Source organism: Callorhinus ursinus, unplaced genomic scaffold, assembly GCF_003265705.2.
Source record: "Callorhinus ursinus isolate GAN/ISIS: 27379988/994484 unplaced genomic scaffold, GSC_fseal_2.0 scaffold4, whole genome shotgun sequence".
NCBI classification, from domain to species: domain Eukaryota; kingdom Metazoa; phylum Chordata; class Mammalia; order Carnivora; family Otariidae; genus Callorhinus; species Callorhinus ursinus.
The window spans coordinates 57,610,949-57,630,595 of NW_027397066.1; the positions used below are offsets into that span (position 1 = coordinate 57,610,949).

At 35.7% G+C, this 19,647-nt stretch overlaps 1 protein-coding gene and 1 pseudogene across 4 annotated transcripts in view; both read right to left on the reverse strand.

Moving 5' to 3' along the window:
• Positions 1–19,647, reverse strand: part of ADAMTS3 (ADAM metallopeptidase with thrombospondin type 1 motif 3) — a 257,797-nt gene that overhangs the window by 71,157 nt on the left and 166,993 nt on the right. The window lies entirely within an intron of this gene.
• LOC112836170 (U2 spliceosomal RNA) lies at positions 2,161–2,267 on the reverse strand (annotated as a pseudogene).

Sequence of the window (19,647 nt, forward strand, 5' to 3'; positions counted from 1 at the left end):
AGGAAAGAGAAATTCCCTCTACTAAGCTTGAAACTGGAAGAATATAACATGGAATCTGCTTGGGACTAGCATGGGGATAGTTGTTGATCTGCGTTTAATGCAAGAAGACGAAAGAGATTACTAATGGAGAGAATAGATTATGCTCCGTTGACAACTTTCAGCTACTGAATTCAACCATTCCTGAAACCTTGGTCTTTTCAATTTCATGAGTCAATAAACTATTGCCACCTCATTTTCTCTCTTACGACTTAAATTTTTTTTTTTTTGCTTAAGATAGTTTGATGTTAGTTCCTAACAACTGAAACTAAAATAACCCTAATATATAAACCCATCGATCCCTTCCTGCTACGGTCATCAATTGTCCTCATCTTCCTTCCCACTCTTTTTTTTTTTTATTTTTTTAAATTTTTTATTGTTATGTTAATCACCATATATTACATCATTAGTTTTTGGTGCAGTGTTCCATGATTCATTGTTTGTTCATAACACCCAGTGCTCCATGCAGAACGTGCCCTCCTCAATACCCATCACCAGGATAACCCATCCCCCTCCCCCCTCCCCTCTAGTACCCTCAGTTTGTTTTTCAGAGTCCATCATCTCTCATGGTTCGTCTCCCCCTCTGACATACTCCCTTTTTCTTCCTCTCCTGTTATCTTCTTCTTTTTCTTTTTTCTTAAAATATGTTGCGTTATTTGTTTCAGAAGTACAGATCTGTGATTCAACAGTCTTGCACAATTCACAGCGCTCACCGTAGCACATACCCTCCCCAATGTCTATCACCCAGCCACCCCATCCCTCCCACCCCCAACCACTCCAGTAACACTCAGTTTTTTAATTAACTATTCTTGGGATATACAGTTCTTTGAAAAGTTTGATATGTTTTGTTTAATCTCCCAAATTAATCATTTTCTTCTCTTTATCTCATTTGAAATGAAGGGCTTTGCTACCAGTGATCTGTTTCCTAGTGTGTTTCTTCTGTTGCTCTTATTCATCTAAAACTATAAACTTAAGTTTGAAGTTATAAACTATAACTTAAGTTATTCATTTCCAAATATTATCCCTCCGTACACTGAATAGCATTTTAATTAACATCTCACCTCTTCTTGACGAAATTATATTCCTTCTAACTTCTGGTTTTTGTAGATGACCTCTCCTAAATCCAAGAGTAGAGGAAGGAGTCCCTACACTCAATGTACGAGAGTACATTTTAGTAATCTGACACTGCTAGAAGGTAAAGTTTTCTAAGTAAGCTCCACTTCATAAAGGAGAGAGAGAATTCCATTTCACAGCGGCCAATTTCAAAGCTCAAATTATGTCCATCAGTACAATTATGTTCTATGCACAGCTGACTGTAAGATAAAGGCATCATTCACTCATCCTGAATGATGAGTCATTAAAAGCTCAAACCTTTCCCTGACTGGTTGCAGAAGAGAAGGTCAAAATGTGAACGATGAAAAGGAAATGATGTACCACTGCTGGCTTTCAAGATGAAGGGAGCCTGTGCAAGGATCGGAGAGAGATTTCTAGTTGCTGACAGTGAACCCTAGCCAATAACTAGCAAGGAAATGGGGACCTCAGTCCCACAACAGCAAGAATCTGAATTCTGCCAATAGTGGGAATGAGTTTGGCAGTGGATTCTTTCTTAGAGCCTCCAGACAGGAGTTCAACCTGGTTAGAACCTTGATTTTGGCCTCATCATAGCTAAGCACAGAACCCAGTCCAGTCACCTTAGATTCTGATCTATAGAATGGTGAGTTAATAAATGCGTTCTTGGTGGTTTGTTATGCAACAATAGAAAAATAATACAAAGAGAACAGAGCTCTAGGCCCAGCTCTGCTATGCTCCATCTGTAATGATTTGGGAGAGATGCCAAAATTATCTGGGCCTCAGTTTCCTTATGTATAAAATAAACGGGTTGTGCTAGAGGATCACTAAAATCTTCTTCCTGGCTGAATTTTCATAATTAATCATTGGACCATGATTTCACTATTTTAGATGATTAAAGTTGCTTTCTTGATAATAAATGATTGATCATTCTTATAATTAACTTGTTGCTAAATCCTTGGCCAAGGATATGAATCACAATTAAAACACTGCACATGGAAAAATGTGCTACACTATAAGACAAACTGCATTATGATATAAATACTTGTGACAATGGAGAAGTCTAGTAATTTATTACAATAAAACATAATCTTCTCATTTACCATTTAAACTGGTAAGAACAGATACTACACTTGATCTTAGCCAAAATGCTGAGAAACGATTCGTTTACCATTTAAATAAGAGCTCAGAGTGTTCAGAAAGTCTGGAGGCATAGAACAATGTATATAATATCATCAAGGACATACTCAGTTTCTTCTGTGAAAAATAAAGTATTATCTACGCTTCCAGATTTGGTAGACAACCTATAAAAGGTTTAGTAAAGGGGACTTTTAGATTATTTAAGTATTTACACATCCACAACACCAACCAGAATCTATCCTAAGTGATTAAAAACTCATTTTATGCCTTTTTGCTGTTTTGCAGTAAAATTTTACTATGCTACTGCCAATAACTTTTTACCAAAGTTATAAAAACATGGAATTAAAAATGCATATTACCCATAAATGAAAATACTGAAATGGTCATCTATGTTTTTTAAATCTGAAGTCGTATGCTCCCTTAAATAATACTGATCAAACACTTTTGACTTATGTTCAGATGAAAGGTTTTTTTAAACAAATTGTGATTTATTCATACTCCTCAGCAATAAAAAAGAATAAACTATGGATACACAACTAATACAGAGAAATCAGTAGCATTTCTATACACTAACAATGAAGTCGCATAAAGAGAAATTTAAAAAACAACATCATTCATGATTGCACAAAAAAGAATAAAATACCTAGGAATAAATTGAACCAAAGAGGTGAAAGACTCATACTCTCAAAACTATAAAACGCTGATGAAAGAAACTGAAGATAACACAAACAAATGGAAAGATCTTCCACACTCATGGTCTGGAAGAATTAATATTGTTAAGATATTGTTTTAATTATATTGAATTATAACAATTGAATTATATTGAATTAATATTGTTAAAATGTCCATATTCCCCAAAGCATTCTACAGATTCAATGCCATCCCTATGAAAATACCAACAGCATTTTTCACAGAACTAGAGCAAATAATACTAAAATCCGTATAGAACCACAGAGGATCCTGAGTAGCCAAAGCAATCCTGAGAAAGAACAAAGCTGGAAGTATCACAATTCCAGATTTTAAGATGTAGTACAAAGCTGTATCAATCTAAACAATCTGGTACTGATACAAAAACAGATACATAGATCAATGGAACTGAATAGAGGGCCCAGAAATAAACCCACACACACATGGTCAATTCATGTATGACAAAGGAGGCAAGGGTATACAGTGGGGAAAAGACAGTCTTTATAATAAATGGTGCTGGGAAAACGGGACCGCTACATGTAGCAGAATGAAACTGGACTACATTCTAACACCATACACAAAAAGAAGCTCAAAATGGATTAAAGACCTAACCGTTAGACCTGAAACTATAAAAATCCTAGAAGAGAAAAACATAGGCAGCAATTTCTCTGACACTGACCACAACAACATTTTTCTAGTTAAGTCTCCTAAGGCAAGGGAAACAAAAGCAAAAACAAACTACTGGGACTACACCAAAAAAACCACTTTTCCTCAGTGAAGGAAACCATCAACAGAACAAGAAGACAACCTACTGAATGGGAGAAGATATTTGCAAATGATATGTTCGAGAAGGGGTTAATACCTAAAATACAGAAAGGTTAATTTTATAATCCTATCATTAATGTCATCAATATATTTAAGCCCTAGTAATTATTTAAGATAAATTATGACAGAACAGTATTTGCTATCAAATACTAGGATTGGAATAGTGTAACTCCTAAGCCAAAAATAACATTATCCAAGTTAAATTTAATAACATGGCATGTTTTGCATTAAAAAAAAATTGTTGAGCCATTCCTAAAGTGAATTTCCATTAAAGACACTTATTTGCTAAAATAAAACTATTCTTAATCTAACAAATAAAACCCACCAGAGGGAAAGAAATATTGTCATATTTACATTTTACTCATATAAATACATGCCTATAATACATTCTCCCACATAGTCCTGATCATATGGAAGCCAAAAAATCAAGCATGTTTTTATACCTCCTGTTTTGTAAACAGCTATTCTTTAACGGCTGTTTCCATGCATTGTTTTCTAACATTTCTGTCACTATGGATCAGTTTTGACTGATTGATTTTGCTCATCATTTTGGGTTGCATTTATCTATTCCTTTGCATGCTTACTAATTTCGATCAGATGTCCGACATAATGAATCTTACCTTGCTGGTTGCTGATGTATTCCTATTCCTGTAAATATTCTTTTTTTTTTTTTAAAGATTTTATTTATTTGACAGAGAGAGACACAATGAGAGAGGGAACACAAGCAGGGGGAGTGGGAGAGGGAGAAGCAGGCCTCCTGCGGCGCAGGGAGCCCGATGCAGGGCTCGATCCCAGCACCCCGGGATCATGACCCGAGCTGAAGGCAGACCCAACTATTGAGCCACCCAGGTGCCCCTCCTGTAAATATTCTTGAGCTTTATTCTTGGATGCAGTCAAATTACCTGAAAACAGTTTGGTCCTTTCAAGTCTTGCTTTTAAGATAAATCAGAAAGGACCAGAGCAGTGCTCATCTAGAGCTAATTGTTCACCACTACTGAGGGAAGACTTTTCTGTGTGCTCCATCCAATGCTGGGTGAATCATGAGACATTCCAGTCCGTGTAGTTTGAACAAGCACTATTTGCAGCCCCATGCAAGCATGGGCACTGTTTGTTACCTCTAAACCCCTCAGGTGGTGGTTCTTTTCCAACCTTTGCAAAATTCCTCACATATATGTGCTGATTAGGACTTGACTAAATACTAGAGGAGAACCTGTTCAGATCTTCAGAGTTCTACCTCTGCATAGTTCTCTTGTCGCGTATAGTTCTGTCAACTCTGGCCACCTACATCTCCCAGACTCTCAGCTCTGGCTTCTCTACTCTGAATGTCTCTCGGGCTCAGCCTGGTTGTCCTTCCCTGAGATTCAGACTAAAAAACCCTCTAGGCAGTAAACTGTGGAGTACTGCTGAGGCCCACTTCATTTGTTTCTCATCTCCTAGGAATCCCTATCCTTCACTGCCTGATACCTGGTATCTTGCAAACCGCTGTTTCATTTATTTTGTCCATTTCTGGTTGTTTAAATCAGGAGGGTAAATCAGTCTTTGTTGTCCCATCTTGGCCAAGAGCAGAAGTTCATTTAATTTGGTTTTGCTAAGAACATATGGTAGTTTAGAAACTTGGATTTATAGGTATGTTACTCTGTAACATGACTTAGAATTTTCTATAGCAATTCAGCTTTCCCTAAATAGCTTTCTATACACATTTACTTGGACTTGTGGAAGTTAGGCAGCAGTAAAATGTTCAGTGTAAAAACCCTGACAACACTCTTAATTAAGAAAAAAAATCATACTTTCATAAGATATTAAATCTCCTTGAATATATTATTGCAACATATGATATCATATGCAAAAAAGAGACATTTAAAGGTTGAGCAGCCCTTAGGCGATCTCAAAAAATATGTATACTCTGTTCACCTTACTCCTAAAACAATCTGAATTTCTTTGTTCATTAAAAGCTGGCTGAGCCAGGAGGTACTGTAAATGTGTTTACAGAAAGAAACTGTCTTCCAAGAGTAGCCCCCTCTCAAAAAAGCTGCTTGTTACTTAACACAAACATGGAGGAAAATAAAAAAGTCAAAACCTTAGCAAACATAGGTATCACCTTACAGTCCAAAAAACACAATGTTTGAAATACTGGCTGAAAATATTTTCACTGAGTTTTGTAAAGAATTATAAACTAGGTTTTTTTAAAAAAAATCATATGTAGGTGAGAGAAAATTGGGGGTGAACTGCAGGAAGTCATGTTTCAGCAGTGAAGGTGAGAAATAAATCCTTTAAATCAGGGTTCACTGTGGGACATTTCCTAAAATCAACAACAAGGGCTCCAACAAGTGGGATGAAACTGCTCACTCAAAAAAGAAATCATCTCGTGAAAAGGACAAGTGAGACCTTTTTGCATTTTTAGTTCAAGAAATCTAAACATTTATACTTTCAGCTCAAATCGAGGAATAGCATATTTGATGGGTTAACGTAGATGTAGTGAAAACATTTCACCACTGACTGTCATCAAAGTCAATAAATACCGATATTTTCTTCAAGTATCAGACGGGAAATCCAGAGAAGTCTGTTTCTAAGTGAATGTGAGCTGATTTCATCTCAACTCATTCAGTAGTTCTGAAGATCTAATAGTTTGGTTATACAAAAAGAAGCCTCACAAATGCACTGGGTGTTATGCACAAACAATGAATCATGGATCACTACATCAAAAACTAATGATGTAATGTATGGTGATTAACATAACAATAAAAAATTTAAAAAAAGAAGCCTCACAAATGGAAATACTAGGATTACTAGCAATTATTAGCATTCCTTTCTCTGCTCACTCCCTCTGTACTTGATTTCCTTACTCTGCTCCTCACCTCCTTGCAGCACCCATCTCTTTCCAAACACTTCTTGAGCACCTTTTTAGCATGAAATCTGACCTAGCTTCTGGGAATAAAAGGTGAATAATCCCAGTTCCTGTCATTGAGGCAGTCACAGTTATATAGGGGGGAGAGACAGATAAACAGATACTTTGATAGTAGGTAAGTATGTAACTGAAGAAGAACCAACTTACTCTACTAGAATAAATCTAGACTATTTCAATAGAGGAGGTGATACCTGAGCTGGATTTTAAAAGACTCACAGAAGTTAGACATGTGGAGAAAGAGGGAGGGCCATTCCAGGCAATGACACACGTGCAGAAGACCTGAAAAGGACTGACAAATGGGGAGAACTCCAAAAATGATGGAACAAAAATAAGTGAAGATTTTTGTCGAGAGATATGGTCACTAAGGGAGGCTGAAGTAAGATCATGAAGAAATCTTAAATCATTTACACACAGGCTTAGAGCTGGGTTTGCTGGGGGTCATTCTGGATCATGCCTGTTATCCTGGCATAATATATTAGTAATGTTTTCTTGCACTCTCAAATGTGGCCTAGTTTGAACAACAAATCAAGTGGTCAGCTTACTTATAGGTCTCTTGGTATCAGAATGTGATTTTTAGAAGGAGGGCTAAAGCTATATAAGTCTCCTTTGTGCACTTACGTCCAATGATAAGGGAGGCACCGTAATAATAGGCCTTCCGTGTTCTGTTGCAGTGATGTTCCTTCCCCAGTTGTGCAAACAGGGTGGTGAATACGATTATGTGGCAGTCAACATCCATTCCAACCTCCATGTGTTGCCTGCCCCTGCAGAGGCGGGGACTACACCCCAATGTGCTTGCAGTGAGGATTCCAGGTGAGCGTTGGGTTATGCCAGCTAGGCTGAGCTTTGAAATCAGGAGTAGCGAATGTGGTTGGGGAGATGCTGCAGGACTGGGGTGCTCTGTAGCAGCCTCCTACGTCTAGCTGTGGTCTGCGTGAAGGCTGCGAGGAAAGTGCAGAGCAGCAGCGCCTGTTGTCATCTTCAGAGAAGTCTTCGTCCTTGGAGTCACAGGTGCGGTGGCAGCTCGCTCATTTCCCCCTTCCCTGGCCTGAGCCTTAAGAGCAGCTACCTGGGTGGGCCACTGGCTCTATCATTCTAAGAACAAGCCCTGGAGCTCGAGCCTAGCGGCCACTCCCCCAACCCTTCCAACAATTTAATGCACACTTAATTCTTTATATTAAATCGTTTCATGCTTAAAATAGCTAGTGTGGTTTCAATTTCCTGGAACTGAACCTTGACATAAATATGGGAAGTTATTTAACAAAACTGGGCCTCAAATCCACAACCATGTAATGAGAGGGCTGGGCTATTCAGTGATCTGCAACATCTCTCTTACCTCTAGGATTTGCTTCTGTGATTCTGTAATTTTGTCAGGTTTGCTGAATACCTCCCTCCATTCTTCCTCTCCTGCAGCCCTCAGGGACTGCTTCCAACCTGGCCTCTAGCTTACATTTCCATATAATCATTTCACTAAGATCACTATTAATAAACTTTTTGTAGTCAGAAAATGCACCAAAAGCCATAGGATGTGTACAAGACAGCCACCTATCCATTTAACAAATATTTATTGAGGACCTATTCGTGCCAGGTGCTCCTAAGGAATATTTTATAAACTCCTTGACCTTGTTCAAGCATTTGTTTAGATAAAACATTCCTGGAAGTGTATTTTGTCTTGGTCTTGTTTGCAATTTAATAATAACCATCACTCCCCCAACCTCTAGATACCCCCTCTCTACCCTTCTTCGTTCTGGGCTTCAGTCAGTCCCATGGCTTCTTTATAGAAAATGAACTGAGTCAAATCAGGATTTCTTTTTCCTTCTCTCTAGACCAGTGTCTCCATTTCCAGCCCATTTTGCTTTCCTTAATAGGATGAATCAGCACACATTTTTTTCCCTGATGTGGTCTTTCAACTCCACCATTTTGTTCTTCTTTATTCTTAGTTTTCCATATGTGTCTTCAGGTGGTCCTTTGCTGGAGCCTGTGCTCCTTACCAATTGGCTAACAATCACCCAAGGTCCTTTGCTTTCATATTCCCTTGGACAAATCAGTCATCGAATTTTAATACCTTTTTAACCTTAAGTTACAGATCCTGAGTTACAGAACATTTCTACATTGCTATTCCAATGTCTTCTCACTATAATTCTCAAAGCATTACCTTATCTCAACATGATAACCCTTTCACAATCTTCTTGTACTTCCTCTCCAGGCAATCAAAACTCTGATGTCATTTTTACTTTGCTTGCCTCGTCAGGCCATTCCCAAGTTCTGGTAATTCTTGCTACATGCTATTCTTAGATTTGCCCTTTCTATCTGCAATTCTGCATCCAGTATCATATCCCAGGGTCTATATTGGACTCTGTCTTCTCTTTCCCTATTTTCTGTCTCCACCTATCCTATGTTCGGTCACTTAGATGATCTCCTTTAAACGTTATCACAAGAGCTTTGGTAGTGCAAATTTCCTTTCCTCACTAAATCTAAACCTTTTGTCAGTGGCCAAACATTTCACTATACCTAAACTACATATCACTTATTGTAGTCTGGTTTCATTTTTCCTCTAGAAGAGTTAACCTAATTGTCATTACACAATCTACTCATTTTTGCCCTTTTACTTATTTCATCAGCCTAGAATGTTGTCCACCTGAACTAAACAGTATCTCAAAAAAATCCTTAAAGGAACTGACCAAAGTGTTTCCTGTTCAAGGATCACCACATGTGACTCTAATCAATACATTAAGCAGTCCTAGAGGACTTCCTAATAATATTTGTAAAGCCAAAACTTGAAAAAATAAAAAAGTGTTGAAGGGTAAACTCATATGCTATATTTTCTCTCTTGCTCAATGAATATCAGAATTAAGTCCCTGGTAAAGCAAAGAATAGTCACAGATAATAAAACTCACCACAGCACATAACTTCATATAGCAACAAACCTGAAAGCTGGGTATGTACTGCATAATATTTGTTATAACACAGAGTTGTACTCACAGAAGCATATGATATATGAGAGTTATTTCACCTTTATCCTATTTATTTTGCAACTCTTCCTTATATCGATTTCATGGTACTGTAGACAGAGGGAAATAAATAAATGTTCTTGAATGCAGAAAACTTGATAATTAATGACTGGATTCATTTTTTTAAAAATGGGGAAATATGCTAAAAAGTAGCCCAGTGAGCCTGACCACATTAAGCGATCAATAAATGTTTGTTAATAAATGAGTAAGACAGCAGGTAAACTGTTTAAAGAAAATGGAGATAGAAACAGATGACAACCTATCAGTGTACACAAAGTGGAAGAATGGAAAAAAATATAATAACTAATTGTTACTGAGGCTTCTGACAGTACTAGAAATAACACCAAAGAAAAATTGGAGACATATATCCAGAAGTAGGTATACAATTAAATAAATTCTGTCTTATAATACATACAATATCTATGATATTATAATTCATGTACATATATATCTGTAACATAGTTAATCCTCATTATTCATGGATCTTTCTATTTGTGAATTTGCTTATTCAATAAAAGTTATTTATAACCCCGAGGTCAACACTGTCAGTGCTTTCTCAGTCATCTGTGGACATGCACAGAGTGGACAAAAAAATTTCAATAAAACAAGAAGAGAAAATTTTAAAAATTATGACTTATGTGGGAGAAATAAATGTGTCACTATTTCCAGATGACACTGTGTTTACAGAAATCCAAAAGAATCTACAGGTCAACTATTAGAATTCATAAATGAACTAATAAGCAAATCACTGAATACAAAGCCAAAAAAAAAAATCACTTGAATTTTATATATGAACAGCAAAGGATGAGAAAATTTATCAATAAAAACAATACCATTTAAAAGAGTATAAAAAATGAAAGTCTTAGGAAAATTGAGCTAGGATGTGCTAGACCTCTACATTGAGAACTATAAACATGACTTAAAGACAATGAGCCACAGAGTTGGAGAAAATATTTGTGTAACACATATCTGACAAAGTATTCACATCCAGAATATATAAGTACTCCTACAAAACAATAATAAGATAGACATTCAATTCTTTTTTATTATGTTATGTTAATCACCATACATTACATCTTTAGTTTTTGATGTAGTGTTCCATGATTCATTGTTTGCGTATAACACCCAGTGCTCCATTCAGTACGTGCCCTCTTTAATACCCATTATCAAGCTAACATATCCCCCCACCCCCCTCCCCTCTAGAACCCTCAGTTTGTTTCTCAGAGTCCATAGTCTCTCATGGTTCGTCTCCCCCTCCAATTTCCCCCCCTTCATTTTTCCCTTCCTGTTATCTTCTTTTTTTTTTTAACATATAATGTTAAAAGTGTCCTTAACCTTGCATTTCACAAAAACAGCAGTGTATATATGTTTATCTTTCAAACATACCATTGAAGTAATGCATTTCCATATTAGTTAATAGTTATTATATGCATTATAGCCAAGACGTGTATATAAAGGTTTTCCACATCTTTAGACATCAGGAAAAACAAATTAAAGCCAGATAAAATATACCTGCTACAATAACTAAAACTGGAATAGGATTTGATCAACTGTAACACTCAGACACTGCAGGTGGGAATGCCTATTAGGATACTAGTTTGTAAACCATCTGGCATTATCTACTAAAGGTGAACACATGCATACCCCAAGACACAGCAATTCTACTCCTATATAAAAACTAAACAGAAATGAGTGCATATGAGTGCCCACCATAATACATGTACAAGAATATTCATAGCTACTTATCATAGCTAAAACTAGAAAATAGATTGGGTGAATAAATTATGGTAAATGGGTTTGATGGAAGAGTATATGGCGATAAAAGAGAACAAATTGCTACAAAATGCAGCAACATGGATTAACCTCATGGATATAATGTTAAGTTAAAGAGACCAGACAAAAAAAGAATAAATACTGTATGATTGATTCCATTTATATTACATATATTAATTTCATGAAAAAGCGAAAATACACTATGTTAACAGAATTCAGAATGGTGATTACCTCTGATGGATACTGAACTAGGAGACAGCACAAGGTAAGCTTTTGGGATGGTGGAAATGTTCCACCACTTGTAAGGGTTAGATTTGTAAAAATTAATTGAGCTGAAAACGTAAAGATTTGTGAATGTTACCGTAAGTTTATTATAGATCAAGACAAAACTACAAAAAATAAAACAAGATTTAAACATAAATCTCTTCTATCATATGTTAATGCCTTGTCTGACACAAGTATAGAAATACGCAACTTGGGAGAACATAAAATTCCCTGAAGGATAAAATAGAGCAATCTGAATTGATGCAAAATAATTCATGCAAGAGTGGCAAAAGGCCTCCCACAAAGACTGCCTTCTTTCCTCCCAAAAAAGTGACTTGATAAGAAAACACTTTAAATCAAGCCACAAAGTGTAGCTCCTGGGGGTGGAATGTCTGGTGAACATAAGCCTAGTAGAGTACACAGGACGTCTGCCAGAGTTCTGTCACAGAATGCGTATGAGATCATTCCTCCTAAGGTCTCCCCTCCATACTCCTGACATGATATAAACTGCTTTGGTATTTATGTATGCTGGACACTTCTTCAGTATACTTTATAGGTTTTTAAATAAAACCAGCTGGCACTTTAAATACCCTTATGGGAAAAAAAAAAAAGTTTTCTCTGCAGCACACTGTGTGCATTAGAATCCCCTAATTCTTGGGTCTCCACCCCGACGTTTTCCGGCAGTCAGTCTGCAATGGGCCTTAGAATCTGCATTTCAAGAAGCACTCCAGGACCCCCTGAGTCAAGTGGTTTGGGTTACCCATTTGAGGTATACTGCTCTATACTACTGTATCAACTATTCATTTTCAGTTCATTTGTTTATTTTAAAAATACAGTGTCTTTTCTCTATGTGATCTTAGTTTGGATGATAGAACTTAATACAATATGCAATAAACTATATATGTGCTTATCTTTCAAATATATCATAAATCTCTTATCGGCTATTTAGATTTTATCTTTCTCTGTCACCTCAGTGTAACAACATTAACCTATTCAATAATCCAAGAGGGAAAGTAACTGAAATAATGCCTTTCCATATTAATTAATAATTATTATATGCATAGAATGATTTTTCACTATTAATTTTTTATTAGTAAGAGAGATAACTCAGACTTGGACCAGAGCTATCTGAATCTGCTAACACATAAATTCAGGGTTAATGGAATTCAATCATTTAAAAGACCAATGCGCACTGTTAAAATATAGAGGAGAAATTATAACATGGATTTACCTGGGCTGAATGAAAGACAGAGGTGCGAGGCTTTCCAAAGGAAACAAAAAGAAAAGAAAAAGACAAAACAGGAAACAAAGAAAGAAAAATCTGACAAAGACTGAAGAGACTAGAGAGGAATAAATAACCTGCAATTTAAATTGAGAGGGACTAGATAAAAATCAGAACCTTCTGATTGTTGTTTTAAGTGAGAGAGCAAAAATGTCCTAGGAACACATGCATTGAACATGGTGGAAAGTAGAGGTACACCATTCAACAGAATTAATGTTTACTGCTGGGAAAATAATTTCTTAAATAAGCAACTAAGAGAAAACAAAACAAAATAAAATGGGGAACCAGATTAATATTAGTTATATTATGAGCCTTGGAAAATGCCCGTGACTTTTTGGCTTCTGCCCCAATATGAGAAGGAGATGCCCAGCCATGAGATATACCCTGCGCCTTAAGGTATTATTGTGCAAATAATGAATGAAGATTAGTGAATTGTTTTGAGTTTCTCAAGATACAGCATATAGTTATTCAGACTATTGTGTTTTCAACTTATACTAATTAAACTATGAGTTAATATTTTAATAACATTTAGTATAATGAGCAGGAAAAAATCAGCAAATGCTATAGCGAAAATCTACTATGGGGAAAAGGCCATATGAAAATATATATATATATATACGTAATTGCTAAATCTTTCAGTGAAAGAACACAATTATTTCCCCCCCTTCCACTGAACTCCCCACTGATACTGGACACCATTTGAATCTGAAGGTGCTAGAAACACTAAGACCTTGTTTGGTTTAATAATAACATTACTGAGGATATCCCAGCAATGCTGACAAAATACATACTACCTACCAAGCACTTAAAATGCTAAATGAATGAACACATCCCAATTATTAGTAATTCTATCAATGTTCACGCACGTCACCACTTTACTATATAACAAACACATTATCAATGAATTATCATCCCGGGTGAAAACAAAACCGTTTTTTAGCTTTGAGAAGCTCCCAAACTTAGGAAGCCACACTGAAAGACAGTATTATCATCGTTAGGATTAATTTGTATGTAATTAATACCTACTTTTTATTACAGAATTGTAAGGAGAATTCTAAGGGGAGGAGGACAGAAAAATGGAGCAAATCATTATCCCAACTTCCAATGTGAAAAAGGCACTTGCAGCTTGCTGATCTCACCAGGTTATTTACAGTGGATGATGACAGTCCTAATTTTTCCAATCCTTTTTTCAGTGGCGTAAGACTATATAGTTACAGAATCACTGTGACTACTTTGATGGCCTTTGCCTTTATTTATCCCTGTATAGGTCTTGTGCGCAATACAATCTTATGACAATGCCTTATACTACCAATGGATATTTTTCCCTTGAATCCCCTATTCTCTAACAGTGACCAAGAGTGTAATCACGATGTAGCTTATATCAAGCAATGCTGTAGCTTGCTGAAAAGAGTATACATGCTCAACCTGAAAGGCCAGGGTCTCATAAGATTCTAAAGGAGTTAACACATGTCAAAAGGAGACTTCTTTTCAGAGACTTTTATATCCTAATTTTTGACTGCTTGACATGGCAAAGTATTTTGTACAAATATAATTACCTGCTTGAATTTCTTCATTAAGTAAAGACATCTTTCAAGAGAGACTGAGTAATAAATGTTTTTTGTTGAAATTTAGTTTTACACAAACGGACATGCATTACCAAAGAGAAGAACGCCAGTGGTTTTCTGTATTATGAAATGCACAGACACACCCAACACACACACACACACACACACACACACACACACACACACACACACACATTTCAAATTAAAAGACTACATAATATTTATATTTTGCTCATTGGCACCTCCTAGACTATCAACCCTAAGATATTTTCTTCCGTTACTTTTAATACTAATATTTGTATTGTATAATAAAAATTTGCCAATTGAACTATTCTTTCAAAATATATTTTAAATATAAATACTCATAAATATCTCTACTTTCCCTCTTTGGTATAAAACAAGCATATTCTATATCTATTGCAATAAAAGATTTTTCTTCAACATTCCAATTTTATCTTTCCTTATTTAACATACATCTCATGAACAACAAGACTAATACTTCACAGTCTAGGCACCACTGTAACAATTTTTAAAATATTAATTAATCTTCCCAGCAACTTTATGAAATATTATTGTCTCCGTGTTAGAGACAGGCTACAGATAAAGCAAGTTGCCTAGAATAACACAATTAGGTAGACATGCTGCTGTTTGAACTCAGGAAGGCTGGTCCTACTTTTCTGAGCTATCCACAGTTTGAACTTCTTCAGGTCAAACAACAGCAACAACATAAGGAGTACAAAACAAACTTCTCAAAAAATTACATGAAAATGATGGCTATCCTTTAATATTTTAAAGACCCTTATTTTACAGAAGATTTACCCATCATAACAAAATACGAGCAAGGACATGAAAGGTCAAGGAACCTCGCCGTCATCAAGTCCACAGGGATGTTATGAATGAATACAAGGAATCAATAAACATTAAAAAGTCAAGTTCAAAACATAGACCCATACATGCATGCACGCACAGAGGAAGAAGAGAGTAAAAGGATATATAGTAAAAAAGAATTTCTTTTTTAAATGTTTCCGTTTATTTTTTTTTAATGTTAAGCAGGCTCCACACCCAACATGCGGCTTGAACGCAACAACCCCGAGATCAAAAGTCTCGTGCTCTATGGACTGAGCCAGCCAGTTGCCCCTTAAGTTGTTTATTTTCCCCCTAATTTTGAGTACTATTATAACTAGAAAAAAAAAAATCAGTAAATGTTACACAAAAGAAAAAAAATGGACAAAAGGGCAGATTTATGTGCAAGTTCTCAAGAATCTTATTTAATATGTACAAGAATATATACTACCTCCAAGAAGCTTCTTTTTTTAGCTACAATAGCACTTTATAAGTATGTCTACCTTGCAATTTCTACATGTACTTAAGTTTCTGTTTGTTTTGCCTCCCCTTTTCGTTCTGTAAACTTTTTGAGGAAATGACCATGATTCATCCTATTTGCATCCACTGCGCCTACACAATACAAGGCCTGGCACATAAGGAGGCATTCAGTAAATGATGGTTGAGGAATTTCGTACTTGTGGGGAAAAAACACCTAAGGCAATAGTGTCCTCTACCACATATAAACAAATTGTCTCAGAGGCTAATATCTACCAGATATAACCTCATAATTGCATAAAGATACACCTAGCTGTGTGGTCATAAGGACAACAGGTTATCGGGTAGAAAAATGAGAGGCATTTCTCACACAGCTGGAAAATCACTCAAATTCCAACCTCCTTGTATTTCTGGTAAATATTTTACTCATACTTGACAAACTCTTTTTAGAAACCTTTCCCACATCACAATGTCATTCGTGTTTCCCATGAGTCTTTATGCCTGCCTTTATTATATGCATAATAGAACTACGTTATAGTATTATTTGTGACTGTTTTATTTGGCTGCACTGGAAGCTCCCTGAAGGCACGTATATATCAGGACCCCTGCATATAGTCTTGCAGGTAGTGGACTGCACAAGGGCACCACATTTAAAGAGATGCCGTAAACATCACGGATATCATAGATTGGTATATTTATATCATCAATTTTCTGGTGTGACAGTGAAGTTTCTTGTAAAGAAAGTACTTCATTTTCTAATTTAAAATTCCTGGAACTTAGGAGGTACTCAAAAAATGTTTATATAAACAAACACACCAAGAACTGAACCAATAACTCATGCACAAAAATTAATATACTAAATATTGGTTTTATCTTTCAAATTGACATGTGAGGAAAAAACAAATCCAATATGATAGATAACACAGATTAAAACGTGATAAAATGAAAGGTATTTTGGCAATAAATATTCATGAATTTTATGGTCTGAAGACATGTAAAGCAAATTCTCTCTAACGTGAGTATCGTAAGTTCTATCATTACACCTCAACACTAATGGTAGCAACATGCGAAGCTGGGTTTAGGAATTTTCCGTCTCTCACAGTGCTTATAAGCTTTCGTGTCATAAAGCATGATTAGCACTCCTATTTAGGCTTAAATACATGTTTTTACTTTCAGATCTTCAAGGGCACTGTATCCAAGAGATTCGTAAATAGGACAAGAAGCATTAACAACCTGACAAAATAGCCTGTATTTCTTGGCTCTATTTCATTTAATCAGTATTTTCTGACTATGTGTTGTATATAAATGCTATGCTGAGTACTAGCATTCCTTAGGCAGATTTATGTCACCAAACTTATTCCTTAGCAAGATTATTGCTTTTCACTATTTTGATATTTACTGTTGGGTAGGATAGAAGATACCACTAACCTGCATGTTGTGAAATTTTTAAATTTAATCCAGGTTGCCAGAGGTATAATATAACTAAATCCAGGTTTCACATGGTCCCTGCTTTGAATGAAGGGGTATATCCAGATTTTCTAAGCTATGCTCTTTAGAGTTCCTTTTAGTAAACTCCCTTTGCATTTAAATGTATGCCATACATATATTGTGAATCTCAGCAGGGAAAAATATAAATAGGTTAGAATTTCCAAAAGTGATGAATGTTATCAAGCCACAAATTTGGGAAGCATTACAAAACTCAAGGGAGATGAACAGAAAGAAAACCAGACCAAGGAAGTGAAATTCAAAGACAAAGGGAAAATTGTAGAATCAATCATAAAGAAAAAGAAATATCACTTTCAAAGGAACAATGTGACCGGCAACTTGACTTCTCACTAGAGATGATGAAAGTCAAAAGGCAGTGGAATCATATTTTTAAGGTGCTAAAAGAACATATTCTATTAAAATAACCTTCAAAAGTAGGGGGAAAAAAGTTATTCTCAGATAGGTAATACTAAAATAAATAGTCAAAACCATTGTCAACAGACCCACAGGGAAAGTTATACTAAAGGTCATTTTTAAACAAAAGGAAAGTAATATCTGATGAAAACTTGTATGGAGAGGAATGAAGAGCAACAGACAAAGTGGATAAATAAAAATCAATCTTGATCTTTTTTGGAGAGGGTGATGAAAAATATATGTAGAATTAAAACATATCACAGAAATAATCTAAATGATGGTAGGGAGGTAAATGGAATTAAACTGTTGTAAGATTCTAGTATTTTCTCAGAAAGTATCAAAAATTATATTAGACTATAAGTAAAGTCTGTGTGTTGTAATTTTGGCATAAACGTTAGGTGAATACAAAGGAATATTTATGTAAATAGCTAACTGAAGGGAAATGGAATAATAAAAAAAATACTTGAGTAATGAAAAAGAGGGCAAAAAAGTGGAGAAAGAGGAAGACAAATAGGAACAAAAAATTAAGAAAGATACCCATATCAATCTATGGGTAGATATAATCCCAGATATACCATTAATGATTGTTCTGGGGTAGGACTGTATCCCCAAAAAAGATATATTTAAGTCTCAAATGCTGGTACCTGTGAACATAACCTTATTTGGAAGTAGTATCATTGCAGATGTAATCAAGTTAAGATATGATCACACTGAATTAGGATGAGCTCCAATTCAATGATTGGTGTCCTTATAAGGAGAGGTAAATTTGGATACACACACACAGGCAGAGAACATCCTGTGAAGGTGGAAGCAGAGTTTGGAGGGATGTGTCTACAAACCAAAGAAAGCTAAGGATTCCCAGCAACACCAGAAACTGGGAGAGAGGAATGGAATGGATTCTCCCTTGGAACCCCCAGAAGGAACCAATCCTACTGACATCTAGATTTCAGACATCTAGCCTACAGACTACAGAAGAATAAATGTTTTTTTAGACCCCCAGTTTGTAGTACTTTGTTATGGAAGCCCTAGGGAACTAATACAATTACATTAAGTGGAAACTGAATATATGTTTGAATTAAAAAACAAAGACTGCCATACTACATAAGAAAAACAAAATTTAAAAAGCGGCAGTTATGGGGCACCTGGGTGACTTAAGCTCTGATTCTTCATTTTGGCTCAGGTCATGATCTCTTGGAGTTCTGAGATCAAGCCCCGAGTACATTAAGATTCTCCTTCCCTCTCCCTCTGCCCCCCACCCCCGCCAAAAGCAGCAATATGCTGCTTACGAAAGACATACCTTAAATACTAAGAAAGGTTAAAAATGAAAGGATGGAAAAAGAAAATAAAGATGTAGCTCTACTAATATCAGATAAGCTAGACTTTAAAGCAAAGAGCTTACTAAAAAAAAAAAATTTTAAAAATCCAATCCATTAGGAAATACAGCAATTAAAAATATATAGCAATTTTAAATTTACATGCAACTTATTTTATAGCTTAATAATATATAAAGCAGAAATTGATAAAATTAAAATGAGAAAAAACACCCTTTAATCATAGTGGGTAATTTTAACACAACTAACACTGAAGAACAGATTTATAAAAACAGTACATTTCTAGATGACATGAACAACACAATTAACACAACTGACTTGGTAACAAACAGCACTGTATCCAACAATGACAGAATTCACATTCTTTTCAAGTGATCATAGAACTTTTGTCTATTGCTGGACCATAACATTTTATGCTGGGCCATAAAGCAAGCCTGAACAGATTTCAGAGAACTGAAATCATTGGGAATTGAGCAAGAAATCAAAAGCAAAATGACAACCAGAAATCTTCAAACATGGAAATTAAACAATATACTCATTAACC